Source organism: Pelmatolapia mariae, linkage group LG8 (genome assembly GCF_036321145.2).
Source record: "Pelmatolapia mariae isolate MD_Pm_ZW linkage group LG8, Pm_UMD_F_2, whole genome shotgun sequence".
NCBI classification, from domain to species: Eukaryota; Metazoa; Chordata; class Actinopteri; order Cichliformes; family Cichlidae; genus Pelmatolapia; species Pelmatolapia mariae.
The window spans coordinates 11,360,554-11,375,288 of record NC_086234.1 but is presented as its reverse complement, the minus strand read 5'-3'; the positions used below and the strand labels follow the sequence as shown (position 1 = coordinate 11,375,288).

The 14,735-nt window shown below is 41.7% G+C and overlaps 1 protein-coding gene across 1 annotated transcript in view; it reads right to left on the bottom strand.

Annotated features, from left to right (window-relative positions):
- ctbp2l (C-terminal binding protein 2, like) overlaps positions 1–12,120 on the bottom strand; it is a 94,932-nt gene extending 82,812 nt beyond the window's left edge. The window contains exon 1 of the mRNA XM_063482842.2: positions 11,837–12,120. The gene's annotated coding sequence lies outside the window, so the exon portion shown is untranslated. The remainder of the gene's footprint in view (positions 1–11,836) is intronic.
- Between the last annotated feature and the right edge of the window lie 2,615 nt (positions 12,121–14,735).

Below are 14,735 nucleotides of genomic sequence, written 5' to 3'. Positions count from 1 at the left end.
TTTAGCCACTTTCCTTTTGTTATCATGTTCAAACTGGGCATGTTTAATTGGGTGAGGGTGTTTAAGTCTCTCAATAAGGTTGCTTAATGGCTACAGCACACAAACAATATGTTAGCATATAGCTGTAACTGTGTGAACAGCTATTTTCTGCATGAAAACGACATGCATGAAACAGACCAGCTCATAATTGGACATATGTGAGACTCACCAGGCAATCTGGGCCAAGCACACGGAAAATCAGCCAATCCCGACCTCTGGCCGGTCGATCAGTGCATCTTTACCAAAAAACTCCAGAATTCACAAATAAAGTAAAAACTGTTGATTTTACTTAATATATAACTAGAATTCTGTTAACATGATACAAGATATTTGAGGCATTTCCTGTACCAAAGCAAGCATAGCAAAGACACAAGAATGTAAACAACAAATTAATGCTTTGCAGCCAGCCACTGTTTTAGGCGAGAAAATTATGACAGGGCTTAGTCACCAGCTGTCATCCTTTATGTTGTCTTTTTGCCTCCTTAATTGCATACTTTATGCTCCCATCATAAAAATTACATAAAACACTAATTTAGATTAGTATGGCCTTAGTATTTCATAGCAGGAGACACTCAAATCTACGCCATCTAATCCAAGTGGGAACAGTAGGAGGCGTTCTTTCTAGAACAGGAAGCAATGACCCGTGATGGTGGAGGTGCCACTCTCTGTAGGAAGTCGCACATTTTCTTTTTCCTCCTTAGCCTTACCTCCTAGTGATTAGAGGAACATCTGCAAACACCGACAGTCCTCTCTGCTTCCCTCTTCATATTTTACACAAGCAAACTCCAGGAATCATTACCCAACATGAGCTCATCATTAGCACATTCATAATTCAGTGTAATGGATTATGTAATTGCTCCATTAATCACGGGAGCCACCCCAGCATACTTTCCTATGCGTTAGTTTAATTATGGGCAATGCTTCTGTTAAAACAGATTCTGTTTGCAGTAGCTGATTCAAAAAGTCTATTCTACTGTGGGAACTTGTGCAGGCTGCAGTTTAGAGACAGCATAGAGTTCTTGTGGTACGCCCGCAGACAGCTCTTCAATAAAATGTGTCATGGCAGGAGGACACAATGAAAAAGTAGGCAAAAGGGCACATGCCTTTCAGGAAAGCAGTTGTCAAACTCAGGCATCACTTAAGTCACATAATTTACTGGCTTTTGCAGCCTGTGTGATAAATATTCCAGTTATATACGATGGCTGGAAGTGTCTGAAAAAGATTAAGACACGTAGACATGGAGGTACTTGTCATCTGATTCCAGCAGCTGGCATGACTTGTGAGGACTTAATCCAACAGTGTCATCAGCTATTTGTCAAGGAAAAGAGATAGGGGGAACTGCATTCCCTCCTCTGTACTATTGTTGGAATCTCAATGTGAAAGTCTGGCTACAGTCCTTTAGTTTGAGTGACATTTGGCTATCATCACCGAGGGACACTTGGTGTATTTCGGTCATCTCATCCTTATTAAAAAGGTCAGTGACAGGCAGAGCTCCCTGTGCACTCATAAGTGCGCTGAGGGCTGACAAGAAGTAACAGCCTTTGTTGGGGGAAAAAAAACTGCTGTTACATAACAGAAATCACTCTGGATATACAGAAACTGCAGCATACTTATCAGTTATTTTCCTTGTGTGCTTTCCTCCCCCAGATTGTACTCGCAGTGATGTCTTTCTTACTTTTGCCTTGTTTCTGCACTTGCAGAGAGAGCGCAAGAGTCGGAAAATTAATATGTATTTTATACTGCTGCATATATGGTCCAGAATAAACCTCCAGTCTAAATAGGACCTGAGTGATTGGTCCTTCAGTCACTACCTACACAAAACAAACAACTAAATGGTTTGTGGTTACTGTCAAGATGCTGGCAAAGCTTCACAAGGCTTAAAGCCTCCTGCCAATAACACCGCCTGAGCCAAACAGAAAGACGGTGAGAAACACACACAGAATAAAAGATGGCAAGAAATGTTTTTCCATTGTGAGGAATACACATGTAATGCTTGCGGGGAAAAAAAGAAGCTTAGGCATTCACCTTGCTGAACTGACATTTAAATAAGCAGGAGCCATTTTCTTCATCAATCCCTGCATCCCTCCCCTTTCCCCTGCTCCCTCCATGCCACTGTAATTTGAAGCTGTCACAAACAAATCCTCTCGCAGACCTTTCCAAATGTCAGGTTTTCGTCAAGCTCCATGACGGCCTTCAAAAATCAGACCCGCGGAAATTTTTGTCAAGAAAAAAAGAAAAAAACAACAGGAAAAAAAGCAGCAGAGTTCAAGTACGTATGCATATTTATGGGCATTCACAAATTCACTCCTCGCAGAGTTACCAGAGCAGGGATGGGACTGAGCTACTGATCTGACAGTCACTTGACTCCACATTTTACAAGTATTGCTCAGGTTTTGTGCTCGTTCTGTGTCACAGTTGAGAAAATACTAGGATTTTATTATTTTTTTTCTCAGGCCAGCAGGGTTTTTCCTGGCTCACAATGTGCCCTTGTGTTATGTGATAGAAATATATGCATTTCTCTTTTTTGTAACTTTTCTACATGATAAGACAAAATGATCCGAGATTTGCAGAGATTATTAAAATAGCTGAGTCTTCTGTCCTCTTTGTCAACCACTTCTAATTTCTCACCAGGGAAGGCTTTTTAATATCTGGAATTTTGGTACCTTTGCCCTTTACAGGCTCAGAATCGTATTATTATTTTTTATTAACTTTTTAAAAATTCATTCGAATTTTTTGCAAACAATGATAGGGGGGGGCAAAAAGGCAGTTTTGGCTCCAGTCTCCAGTGGCTACGCTAGAAGCCCAGAAAAATATGTGATTACCCTCAGAGACTAAGTCTTACATGTGTATAAGAGCACACATGCACTGCATGTCATTTAGAAAACGTAGAAAAAAAGAAAATATTTAGAAACAATTCCCCAAATCCCATAATAATAATAATAATAATAATAATAATAATAATAATGTAATTACACATTGCTGAGGCTTCTTTTCAGCAACTGACCAAAACTAAACAAAATGGGAAGGTTGGACAATCTTCATAAAGCCTGCAGTTTGTTCAGGGTCAAAAACATTTGGAGGAAATAAAAAAAAAAGTAACAAAAAATACTTCCTTCAATAACAGACAGACATTGCACAGAAAGCTTGGCACAGGTCAGCGTCAATTCAGCAACTATATATTCAAACTGCATCATTTTAATAACCTCTGACACAAAGAAAGTTAACAAGAAACTGTTAACAGAGTGTGCGAATGTGCGAGAATGAAATGAGGGAGAGCAAGACGAGCTAATCAGCTCTCGCTCTTCAGTGGCATTTCACGAACTCTCTGCTACTAGTTCAACGTGCATAAAATGAACCCCGTCATCAATAAGTGAGCACGCTGATATAGCACGAGTAGATCCACGCTCCTTCGCCATGAGATGGGAGGCACATCCTATAGTAAAAAAAAATGTTAAATGAATTTTGAAGATGAACTGCTTAAGGGATAAAAAGTAGCTTCTTTGAATATGGTCATAATAAAAAAACAGAAAATGTAGAAAGGAAAAGAAAATTACCCTCCCAGCATGAGTTTGTGGTATAGCCTGAACTGTAACATCTGCCTTTCTTAAGATATAGATCCTACCTATGAAAAAAGCTCCCCTTTCATAGCAGCATGTGTAAGATGCTGAGCAAGTAGTGGTGATGGACAGCAACAAGGACTTAGAGAGGTTAGAGCAGGCAAAGACGAGAGAGGAAAAAAATCTTTCTTTTCACTGTCAAGACGTTTTACTGCCATCTTCTAATCTATGCAATTGCAGTTGCACATTGTGTCAACATGTCCAGAAGGCCAGACTGGTTTGGGATTTTTTTTTCTGCCACCCACCCCACTCCTGAATTTTTCCTCTTCGTTGCCTTGCATCAGGCACAGGATCTGAGGCTTTAATATGGTTGCCAGTGAGGCAACAGCCATTTAATAACAATGCAATAGTTCCTCACAGCAGTAGTCCAGTGTCGCTCACACACCCCGCCGGGTGCAGATGGTACATTGTCTGTGATTTACGAAAACATTCTCCTTTCAGAGATGTTTTTCCTTTCTCCCCAACACATCCGCTGCACCTTTTGTCAGCAATATTTAAGTCTCTTCTTGATAGAAACAACACACTTTTTGTCTGAAGCCCATGAAGTCATATTTCGTAACAGGTCAGCTAAAGTGGCTACCCCCAGAGGTGATGTGAGAGTGCATGTTTGTGTGTGTGTGTGTGTGTGTGTGTGTGTGTGTGTGTGTGCGTGTGTGTGTGAGTCTATGGTTTAGTGGGAAGCCTCTCACATTTGCCTCAAAGCCTCCCGCAGTGGGGGACATCTGGAGGAGGCGTTGCCGAGTAAACAGAGAAAAGAAGAAGAGTTCAGGCCTGAAATATCATCCTCCAAGGACGGAGCTGGCTTTCATTAACATACAAAGGGGGGAGAAACGGTGGTGGAGATTTATTCAAATCAAAATTGCTAATGTTGCCATAAGCCAGTCACCTTGCCAACTTACCCTAAAACTCATTCTTTTTATCAGTGCCCCTTCCCCTGACTCACTGCTGAGAGCAATTAGGGCAAAATTTGATGAAAATGACCAGTAATTCAGTGTAAGGAAAAAAGCTTCAGAGTAACCATTTCACAAGGTAGATGTTCATTATGAGCCAGCAGGAAAGAGCCTCCTCTTAATAGAGTGCCAGCCATAAACATCCCTCATCATCACCGGGCCTGCCATTTGATCTCACCTCTGGGGATTCTGTGCTGGGCAGCTTCATTCATTTCTTCTGTGTTTCACTGTCTGTTTACTCAGTAATGGACTCTGCCCAGAGAGTTGTTAAGGGGAACAAAGTGAAAGTGCCCGACACTCTGCTGTGGCGGTGATTAACGACTGAATTAGAAAACAACTCCGGGTCACCTTCTTTAACATTGTGATGGATGATCTCTTGCGAGAATTTGATAGCCATTGTTATAGGTGTGCCAGAATCTGGATCACAGGTGGGGCAAAGCGACGGTGCGTTTACAGTGCGGATCAACTTTTCCACGAATCTGTGAGCGGTAAACACTGTGCTGTAATTAACAGCTAAATACAATAAAACGAGGCTTTGATAGTAAGCACCTCACTGATGAGGGTGCATGCAATTGTGTCCACCACTGTCTGTAAAGCTTTAGTTAGTGTTGCCCTACTTCAGCTGTGTATATGCCATCTCGCCTGTCACAGGCAGTTTACAAGACTGGGAACGAGGGTTGCCATCTGTCCCACCTCTATGGGGTGCACAGAGGGACGTTTTGCACAGTTTTGGCATGCCTGACTTCCCCTAATGCTGCACAAATGTTTAGAGACATTACATAAGCAATGAGACCTCCACTAGCATGGGGGAGGGGTGGGGGTGTGGAGATGGATATGTGCATTAGAGGACAAGAAAAAAGCCAAAGAGGAAACAAGATAAGAAAGTGTGAGACAGCCGCCCTGGTCTTTTCATTCTTCTTACCAACTGCACTTTCAGACATATAATAGCGCTACAGGGCTACACTGGCGTTGCTATAGGGTGTATGTGAAGGGTAAATATGAATAAGTGCAGTTTGAAGGCATTTGAAATGCCAATACCTGACATGGGGTGTTTTTCATACCATCAAAGCAGGATTCTATAAATCTGGAAAGCTCGCACAGCTGCAATACTTTATACCACAAAGTATCTGGTAAGTGACGTGTTCTACTGTGTTTGATAAAAGCAGTGTGTTGCAAGATGTTGAAATGCACTGTCTTAAAAGCGGGGGCAAAAACAGTTTGTTTCAGAGATCCTACAAACAAAAGCTTCTAAATTTCCCTAATATGTTAAATGCATGAGCCAGCGCCCTATAATAGCACCAGCAACAATTCCCTAAAATCAGAGGGGTGAATGTTTAAGGATAGATCAAAAGATCAAATCTAATTCTTTATCTGACTGTAGCTGAACTTGGAGAGGTGAAAAACACTCACACACACAACAAAAAACTGAATTCACTAGTGATACTGACGCCAATTACATTTAGCTTTTGCAGGATATCGAGAAGAAGAGGAACAGCAACTTGATGCACAGACTACTGAGCGCACCCCTGCCAAGGAGGTTTAAAATACTACAACATGTTGCAACAGACAGCCTAAACTCGCTGTTCCCTACTCATTTTACAGCTCATTATACTCACTTCCCTGATAGCTACCTAAGGACAGACTGGGAAAGAAATGGCCAGCTATCCACACGTTTGCTTAAATTTACTCAAATCCGAACTATACACAGTCCACACAGCTGTACTGAGCTGCGTCTTTTACCTCGAGCATCTTTTGTCCGCACAGTGTATCACATTTACATCCCAATTTAGAGAATGACCCACATGCTGCTGATTCCATTTTGACAGAAATCTTAATCTAAGTACCAAAACTGAGCAGCCCCAGTGTTGATGTACTTCAATCACTGATGTTGCAGCGTTGCAGTAATGAGATGGTGCTAGTTACCCTCACCCACCCACTCACCCACCAGTATTACACCTCAAGCACTCCCTGCAGTGACCTCAGTTGCTGATTTTATCACTTCCTTGTATTGCAAACGTACTTCAAGTTTATCTGTGTTAACGGTGCTATATGAAATGTGTACATATCTATAAAGACATCTGTATGTATAAGATGAGGCAATGCAACAGTTTCATTAACTGGGCTGATATACAGATACACACGGCTAAGCTGCAGATGCTGTGTGTTGGGTACAGCATGCTTCTTAGGCCGACTCGCCAGCAAGAGATCTCGCTGCTGTTCTCATGGTGGTTCCCCTTCCTTCGTAACCTACCCTGCAATTGATAACATCCACTGATTTTTTTTCCGGGAACCCGCGCCCTTCGTGTGATTGCGCTTTTTTGGGTGGGTGCGTGTGTGTTCTGTTATTTTATATTTAAGCATATGTCTGTCTGTGTTTGTGCGTGCTAGCATGTGTGAGAGAAAGCTAATTTTCTCTGCCACGCACCAAAGGAATAACCTCTGAATTAGTATTCAGTAATGAGACAGGGTGTGGGAATGATGGTGAATTTGTAAGCACGCACCATCTTCTCTAATTCCATTTAGGAGTCCTGTAAACACTTATAAATGCAGCAGATAGTTACAGCACACACCCCCACCCCCTGCCCTCCCCTCCTGCTTTCAGCTCTCATCAGGCTCGCACATCTCCAAAGAAACCAAGGGCAGGAGAGGAGGAGATACTGCAAATCACATTATGGGACATGAAATTAATCCAGCCTCCCCAAACATTTGGCCTTCACACAGTTTAACCTTGAAACTGCTTTTTACTTCCTTGCATGAAGACTTTATAAAAACCCCCTCTGTCACATCCAAAAGAGCAAGCCTGACATTACAACAATGGCGCTACCAAGGTAATAATTCAATAGGATCCTTCACCGTGCTGATGATATGTTGTAATTTCATTTCACTTACGTCTGTTTCATAATGTAATACACAATTGAGCAGGGGCACTTTACGTCCCAAAAGACCACTTCCTCCTTAAGATAATAAAAGCCTTTTGTGCTTGCCTTTGAGAAATCCTTGGTGGATTATGTGAGTGCAGATTTGGGAGCACATCAATTAATATGCATTAAACGAAAGTGTATTAAGTTGTGAAAAAATAATTAATAACTCTAATTGCTGTAGTGCTGCTTTGCCAAACGACTCATACCTTAATGCTAACAAGATGGTCTCTGACACGGCCAACAGGGGCCAAAGTACGAGCGCTGCGTGACCTTTTGCACTGCTGAAAGACAATGCACCTTCACTTTATTACATGGGCACATCGCTCTCCCCTGATACTAATGTAGAGTGGTGCAAGGTAAAAGCACAGAGTGACTGTTGCAGTGCATCCACTCCAATAACAGCAGGAAAAAAAAACCTGCCAGCCAACTCTGAAGCCACATGAGGTTCAGCCTTACTAGTTTCAGTCAGAATAAAATACATCTGTTTGTGTTAGAGAATACTGTAGATCTCTTATGCAAACCCTATCGCTGGATCTTGTCCCTTTGTATAGTACAGAGAATAGTGCTGGCACAGGGTTCCACTTTCCCCGTCACCACAGCTCTAATTATCCTTTACCCCTGTGTAGCTCTGGAGAACACAACTGCTGCTACTGTCAATGAAATCATAGGAAAGGGGGGGAGGGGGGTTGGTTAGCGATGATAGTCCCCCTCTAACCAAACCCACACTGAACACACGCGCTCTTCAATGTGCGTAAAAGTGAAGACTCACAATGCCTTAAGAGAAAAGAAAGGCAAAGAAATTGGAATGACAAGTAAACTATTTCTTTGAGATATCTTTTCAATACAGCATTTGTAAAGGTGAGAGGAGTTTTCAAAGCATGAGATAGTACCTCTTGCTGAGTAATGACATCTCTTGTTGCCGTGAGTAGCAAAGACCTTGTTTCCAAGTTCTCTGCTTTGACCAAGAGCAATCTGGGGCCGGATTTACCGTCTCGATCAGTTTGCAGTTCTGCGGCCACATTTTTCACAGCAGAAAAAGTAAACATTAAAAACACTATCCCAGCTTTCAGCTAAATCAATCTTCACTTTGCTTGGAAATAATGAGCACGTTCAGCGGGCTTCAAATGAACACCGGTGCTCCCAGGCTCGTCAGCTCTACACAGTCACATCACACAGGCACTTTTGAGGAACGCAGGAAAAACGAAGACTAGTCTTAGCCTTCAGAGACCAATTAAAACACATATTCAAATTGACCTAAAAGAAGCGTAATAAGGAATTTGTTTATGGTGCTGTCCCATCCCTATAGCTTCACCCGTTTTTAGATACACTGCAATTGTTTTCAACCCTGACAAACAAATAATCTCACCAGAGTAGAAAAACTGAAAAAACCCCTCTCCTATCTCATCTCTGCAGGATCAAAGACTACATCGAGATGTAGTGAGCACGTAATTTTCACACAACATGCACACAGGCTCATTCAAAGGACATGAAGGCAGAATTTACCAGCTCTGTATGCACAGCATGCATACATTAGTTGATTCTTATTAAAGCCCACAGTGAACATTAGATCAGCATCATTACTATCTACAAAGAAAATACACTGAAAATAGACATCTTGTTAGCTTCACAATTCGGCAAATATGGGAATTACACAGCATGGTGTATTAAATGCTACATGTGTCACTATAGCACTGAGCAAGGCAGCTGCAAATAATCCGTTGTTTTATCTACTAAAGGTCAAAATAGAGAAAAATGTCAAATGCAACTTTCCAGCACCTCAAAATGTTTCCCTCCACCCAAAACCAAACACATTCCATTCAAAGAAGGTTTAAAACAGTGAAAGAGTGACATTTTCAGGGAAATTTTCTTCCAGTCTACTAATTAATTAAAGCAATAAAACCTATTAAGAAAACAAACTTGAAATGGAAATGAGAAATTCAGGCAGCTCTTCAGCCAGTCAGAATTTTAACCATGACATATTTGGCAGCACAGCCCAGCGGGCAGGCTACGCAGCAACTCTAAAACACGCTCCCTCTCCCTTCCACAGCACTTCTTGGGAAGCCGCTCTCATAAATCCCTTCTAATGGTTGCTGGCGAGGGAACTTTTTAACACAGAACTTAGCAGCCACTGTTATTCACCCATATAGCGAGAGTCTTGGGATGATGGATGGTAATAAATATTGCACGGGGCTAACAGAGGTCCCCTCAGAGACGTTCAATTGCCTTGAGTGATAGGGTGCTGCTCGGCAACACAGGAGAGGATGGCAGAGGGCAGGCTCTTCACGGGGTCGGCTAACTGAGTCTGTTCAATTTCCTCTGTGGAAACATGACAGGTCCCATTCTAAATGATAACACTGACTCACAGTGTGGGAAGGTGAGCCTAACAAAGGGTGCCTTCTGCAAAAAAATATGTATCTTAACGTATGTGTAGCGATTTTATTGGTTATGAATGAGGAATTGATCCACTGTGGACCAGGAGTAATTGTGAATGTAGAATACCGCTCTGTGTTGGGAGCTCTTTCCTGCTGCACTTTTGCAGTTTATCGTTTTTTTCCTGACAAGGGAGCTCTGTTGAGCTGATCTGCCCACCATCTTAACTGCTTCCTTGACAATGGCTGACAACGGAGCAGATGTCCAAGCTGCACACATCTGTAAAAGCCTGATATTCCTTAAGGCGCACATGCCCCCCTCCCCTCTCAGTCAATACATGCACATGGGCATCCGCTAGACAAAGAGGTCACCTCTTATTTAGCTTGCAGTGATCCAATTATTTACTTTGATTACATCAAGATTATACTTTTTCTTTTGGGGGGGTGGGGGTGCTGGATGGAAATTATCTTAGTTGACAAGAATTAATTACTGACGATGATGTTTTTAATGATGAGCGATAAGGAATTGGGATAACCCCGGTTCTTCATTAATCCAACACGTGTCCTGTTGTCATATTTTCAGAGTAATCAGTGAATTAATTAGTCCAATAATATGTAAGAATACTTTAGTGGGTGTAATTAACAAGTTAACACAAGGCAATTAGCAGCTCATTTATACGCTGCCTGCACCTAAAGGTGGCTGTAAACAGAGGAAGCACTTTCTTTACTACTTTTTTTAAAGTTTACCCAACCAGAAGTGATACTTTATTCCAGCTGCAAATAACAGCTCAGCAATTAAAACAATATACACTCACCTCTATGTAAAATACAGCTAACTGATTAAGAGCAGGAACTACGGAAAACAGCTCATTATTCTCCTCTAGCGGTTTTCAAGTCACATCCTCTATGGGATCAAGAGAACGCCATCCACTTAACAACTGTTAAGTTAATCAGTTTCTAAAATCTTACTTTTATTTGGTAAACTGCACCTCTGCAGCTCCACACTAAACCACCAAATCCTTTCAGGTGATTTTCTTTGGGGCAAAATGTCATCAGATGCAGATGTTTGATCTTCTATCTATTTGCGGGGCCCTGCAATTCAAAAAAAAAGTTTAAGGGGCCCTCTGATCCTCCGTAACCATGCGTGACAGCTTATTGCAAAGCTTCTCCAAAAGAGGTCTTAAAATGTGTGCAAGGACACAAACACGTGAAAGGTCAGTGACATTGTGATGCAGAAAATGTGCTCCTGTTGGGAGGACTTGTGTGCGTGCGTTTTGCGCGTGCGTTTTTCTTTCTTTCCTTTTTCTTTTTTTTAAGAGACACAGGCTGAGCAGCGAGGAGCGCTGAAGATTACACAGGATGACGTCTTCTACAACACTATTATGCCTACAAAAACTCAGTCATTCGGATCAAGCATGGGGTATTAGAGGATTTATGAGCAAATAGTCTCGCTGGAAAGCACAACACAGCCTGTACAACTCCACAGCCATTCAACAGACACTCTACTAATGCACTTCCTATTTTCTTTTAACCGACACGCACTCCGTGAGGGGTCTGGCTGTGTGCAAAAACAATACACTCCGCATGCCTTTGCCGAACAGCTACCTTTCGCTATGTAAAGGTGAGGAACGTAAATGTCAACACTGTAAGGAGGGAAAGGCGGTCCGGTCGTGTCCACATTTGACAGAGCGTGCTACATACGTGGTCAGAAATAATTTCCCTCCCGTGTGTACAACCCACCCCGACCGACCATTCCCCCATCTTCATGGCGCAGTAAGGTGGACACACATGGTCAGAGCCGTATGCGGACCCGAAACCCAACGGCGGCCAACTCTCTTTTGAACCCCCCCTCACCACCAACACCACCATCCCTCCTCCAAAACTGAATTACACGAGTTAAATCTGCACGGCTGGTGTTGCTTCTGTAAATGCAGTCTTACCTGGATGAATGGTATCAAATAGCAAGTTGAGAAGCCGACTTTTTTTTTTTTTTTTTTTTTTTTTTTAGGCACACGTCGGCGGCAGCATCATCCGCTTCGGGGACACGAAATAAGATTTGGAGTAATTCTGATTCCACCTTATTATTAATCCTCCGCGCGCTGCACGAGCGGCTTCTCTCGCGGTCTCTCTCTCTCTCTCCCTCTCTTTTTCTTTTTTAGGGGCAGGCGAGAAGAAACAACCGGATAGAGAGGAGTGATAGCCGAACAGGGAACGGGCTACAATGTGTTGAAGCGAGTCCTTGTTTATTAAAATACGACGGAGCATAAACGCCGAGTAGGTGTCTAACTGCTTCTCTGCTTTATTTTGCCTCTCTCTCTCTCTCTCTCTTTCTCTCCCTCTTTGGCTGTAGTCACACTATGTCTAACTCTCTTTTTTATCAAGGCGGGGTCTTGGGTCGTTTAAACCAATGACATAAACCAAGAAGAAGAAGAAGAAGAACACCCCCCCACCACCACCACTACCACAAACACACACACACACACACACACACACACACACACACACACTCCCCTCTCTCCATTACCACTGTCTCTCTCTCTCTCTCTCTCTCTCTCTCTCTCTCTCTCTCTCACTATGTTACACACACACACACACATACACACACACTTTCCTCTACCGTGATGAGCATAAATGATGCGGTCATTTTTGGTTTCTTCCTCTGGAATGACCGCATCTCTCTCTCTTTTTTTTAAAAGAGTTTTTAAAACTGAGATAGTTTTAGTTTCAGGTGAGGAGTGCTTTTCTTGGGGAATGGCGTTTTTTTTTTTTTTTTAATTGTGATGCTCAGAGCATTGAAGATAAGTTCAAGAACTCTTAAAAGTTAACTATCTGATGTATTGCTATATGTGGCTTTTTTGTCAAACTTCTGCTTCTCAGTTCTTAAAAACTGCACCAACTATTATTTATTTTTTTATTTTATCACTGTGTTGAGGCTATATTGTTTCTAAGTATAGTTCAGTGTCTCTGAGCTCATTGTTTTGGTTCCGTGGCCTGCTGTTATTTTTATTTTTTTAAAAAGATGATTTCACCTTTTATCTAAATCACAGTAGAGATGCTAGTCAATTCAATGCATGTTTAGTTTTATAGTACCAAATCATATGATCAATAATATAATGCAATCTTTCAAGATTCGGCTCAAAACTAAAATCTGACTCTGTTCTGCACTTTGTCTTTTATCCTGTCTTCATGAGCCTGGTTCTGCAAGGGATTTCTTCTTGTTGAAAGGGAGTTTTTTCTTCCCACTGTCACCAAGTGCTTACCCAAAGGGGTTGTTGGATTGTTGGGGTTTTCTCTTTATTATTGAGAAATTACAATATAAAGCACCTTGAGGTGACTGTTGATTTGGCGTTAATAAGACTGAATTAAACTGCTCTAGCCTGCAAAAAAACAAACAAAAAAAAACTAACAATGAGATGATTCCTTGGAAGCAAGCACTTTGCGACAGTGGTAAGGAAAAAAACTCCCTTTTAACAGGAACAAACCTCTGATAGAACCAGGCTCAGGAAGGGGCAGCCATCTACTGTGAACGGCTAGGGGTCCTGACAAAAAAGAAAAAGGAAAGGAGAGGAAGAGACAGGATAAAACACAAACTATGGGAGAGAGAAGCTCAAAGTTAATGACATGGGTGAAAAGTGTTGAGTGCAGAAATGTTCACAGGAAGTCCTGCAACAGTCTGAGCCAATAGTAGAATAAGAAAGGGGTGGTTGAGGGTTCAGGGTCACCTGATCCAGCTCTAAGTATAAGCTTTATCAAAGATAAAGTTGCAGTAACTAAAATTAAGAAATAGGAATAGGGCATTGACCAATGGGATCAAATCAAACATATTGGAATCATAATCGTAATCACTTAACAGCACCACCACAACAGTTTCATCTCACTGCTCTGATCAGCATTGTTTGATGCACCACTCAGCCTTTTTCATTGAAAAGTTACAATAAAATCCCTGGAAAATTCCCGTCTTTCGCCAAATGGCAGAGAAAACCAGCATCTAGCCAATCATGAATAGTTTAGGAAGTTCTTTGCCTTTTATCTTTATTTTAAATCGCTGGCATGTCAAATCTCAAATACTTGGCGTTAATTGTAAAATATGCCATAGCAGTCAGTTCTGGCTGTTGGTCTGCCAGTGTTGCCTGAGAGCCAGATTATCTGTGTGTGGTCCAAATTTCAACTAGATGCAATGTCTGAGTGCACCGACCCCGACTTCCACTAACATGGATGACAAAATGTTACATGCCTCTCACATAAATTCTACCCAACTTCATACGGTGATAAAAATTTTACAAGCAAATATGTCAAAATTATTCTTTCTTTCTCTCCATGCAATGCTACCGCACAGAATTATGAATGTACCAGCAGTGCTTTAGTCTGCAGTCAATGTATAATTTATGGAATTGCTTTAACATACTACTAAGATGTTATAGGAGACTGTGCAAGGCTGTGATATTTGTGTTTCACCCCATTACATTGTACCGATGATTAATGGTGCTCTTTAGTATGGATCACTGTGGGATGCTGCTGAATGAAAGCTCATAAAACAGCACAGCCAAGTGAGTAAAAGGTGAAGGAAGGGTAAACCTTGTAGATCTAAGGAGAGACACACTTAGATTTTTTATGTTCGCTCTGTGTAGAGGGAGCGTTTTTACAGAAAAGGAGTTGTACAAATCTCAACAACCCAATATTGATTATGTTAGGAGTTCCTTTGCTTTCTCTAAAGTGATTATTCTGCAAGTAGTGCCGTGGCTTTTGTAAAGGCAGAGAATTTAATTTAGTCCTAGATATGGTTTAACTGTGCTGTACACTGGACTCACCCATGCTCAATTGATTTGACAAGAATATACA